Source organism: Felis catus, chromosome A2 (assembly GCF_018350175.1).
Source record: "Felis catus isolate Fca126 chromosome A2, F.catus_Fca126_mat1.0, whole genome shotgun sequence".
In the NCBI taxonomy this organism is placed as follows: domain Eukaryota; kingdom Metazoa; phylum Chordata; class Mammalia; order Carnivora; family Felidae; genus Felis; species Felis catus.
The window spans coordinates 13,237,909-13,240,219 of NC_058369.1; positions in this window are offsets into that span (position 1 = coordinate 13,237,909).

Sequence of the window (2,311 nt, forward strand, 5' to 3'; positions counted from 1 at the left end):
GAGCCTGGAGCCTGCTTCCCATTCTGTGTCTCCTTCTCTCTCTGCCCCTCCTCCACTCATGCTCTCTCTCTGTCTCAAAAATAAATAAACACGTTAAAAAAATTAAAAAAAAAACTTATGGAAGCTTTTAAAAAAATAATAATAATAAACATTTAACAGCTACAAGGAAGTCCAAGAAACTGTCTAAGCCTAAGGAGACCTGAAGATGAAGTGAAACATGGAGTCCTGAGACAGAGAAAGGATATTAGGGAAAGTGGAGAAAATCCGAATAATATATGGACTTTAGTTATTAGTAATGTCTTGGTATTCAGTTCACAATCGTGACAAATATACCGGATCAATGTAAGGTGTTAATAATCGGGGAAATTGGGCATGGGGTACACAGGAACTCTGTACTATCTTCACCATAATTCTGGAAATCATAAACTAAAATAAACTGTGTATTTTTTATTTTATTTTATTTTTTTAGAGAGAGTGTGAGCGGCGGGGAGCAGAGGGGGAGAGAGAGAGAGGTAATCTTAGGCAGGCTCCATGCTCACCACCCTGGGATCATGACCTGAGCCAACATCAAGAGTCAGGCTGTTTCGAAGGGACACATGCACCCCCATGTTTATAGCAGCACTAGCAACCATAGCCAAAGTATGGAAAGAGCCCAAATGTCCATCGATGGGTGAATGGATAAAGAAGATGTGGCCGAGGGAGTATTACTCGGCAATCAAAAAGAATGAACTCTTGGGGCGCCTGGGTGGCTCAGTCGGTTGAGCATCCGACTTTGGCTCAGGTCATGATCTCACAGTTTGTGAGTTTGGGCCCCTCATCGGGCTCTGTGCTGACAGCTCGGAGCCTGCAGCCTGCTTCGAATTCTGTGTCTCCCTCTCTCTCTGCCCCTCCCTTGCTCATACTCTGCCTCTCTCTGTCTCTCAAAAAAAGAACTCTTGCCATTTGCAACTATGTGGATGGAACTGGAGGGTATTATGCTAAGTGAAATTAGTCAGAGAAAGACAAATATATGACTTCACTCATATGAAGACTTTAAGACACAGAATAGATGAACATAAGGGAAGGGATGCAAAAATAATATAAAAACAGGGAGGGGGGCAAAACAGAAGAGACCCTTCAATGTGGAGAACAAACAGAGGGTTACTGGAGGGGTTGGGGGAGGGGGGAGGGGCTAAATGGGGACATTAGGGAATCTACTCCTGAAATCATTGTTGCACGATATGCTAACACATTTGGACATAAATTTAAAAAATAAAAAAAAAAAAATTAAAATAATTAATTAATTAATTTTAAAAAATAAATAAATCAATGGGGAAAAAAAGAGTCAGGAACTCTACCAACTAAGCCACCCAGGCGCCCCTAAAATAAATCGTGTACAAAAGAAAAAACAGAACAAAACAAAAACCCTATAGTTGCCATGGGAACAGGGACTGTTCTGGGCAGGGGTGGAGGCAACCAGAGGCCCAAGTAGGAAGCCAAGACAGCATCCAGGCTTGGAGATGACTCGGCCTGACCTTGAGCCACGGGGTGAGGAGTTACAGGAAAATGGACAAATTGGGGTGTTTCAGAAACACAGGGCCAGCAGGACCAACGTGGATGACGGGAAGAAAAGACTATGGGACTCGGGGCGCATGCTCTTCGGCTACCCTTACTGAGCTAGGGGAGCAGGCCTGGGGCCGGGAGATCATCCTAGTGTTCCAGTGGAGGGCTGAATGACAGGTGCATTGTATAAATCTCATTTTATGAGGGCCCAGGTGAGGGGGGCGGAAGCCTTTCTGATTTGTGACATGACTGCATTCTTGGGGATAGTTCTTCCCAGTCCTGGGGCCAAGGATGCGGACTTGCTGTGTGGCCTCCGAGGGAGTTCTTCCCTTCTGAGTCTCATTTTCTCCATCTATAAACTGAGAATCAATAAGGTCCGATAAGGTTCCGCCCACAAGCTTGTCGGTGGGGGACATCAAATAGCTCTGTTCAGTACCTGGCACACAGTGGGCCCTCAATAAACTGTGGTCACCCCGTCCCTCTCCCCCTGGGTCTCAGGTGGCGTGAGAGGCGCCTGTTGCTTTAACTTATGCAAATAAACTGCGGGTGGTGGAGGGGGGGGTGATGAAAAAAGGAGCCGCTCCTCTAGATCAGCCAATCAGCTCGCCGGACCGACGGAGCCAGCCGCCTGAATGGCCCAATGGCGGACCGCGCGGACTCCAAGCCCGCCCCTGCCCCCGGGCGCCGTCGGGTGGGTGGGGACTCTCTACGCCACGCCCCGGGGGCGGAGCCAGGCGGCTGCCGCGCCGCAACCGCGGAGGTAGGGGCG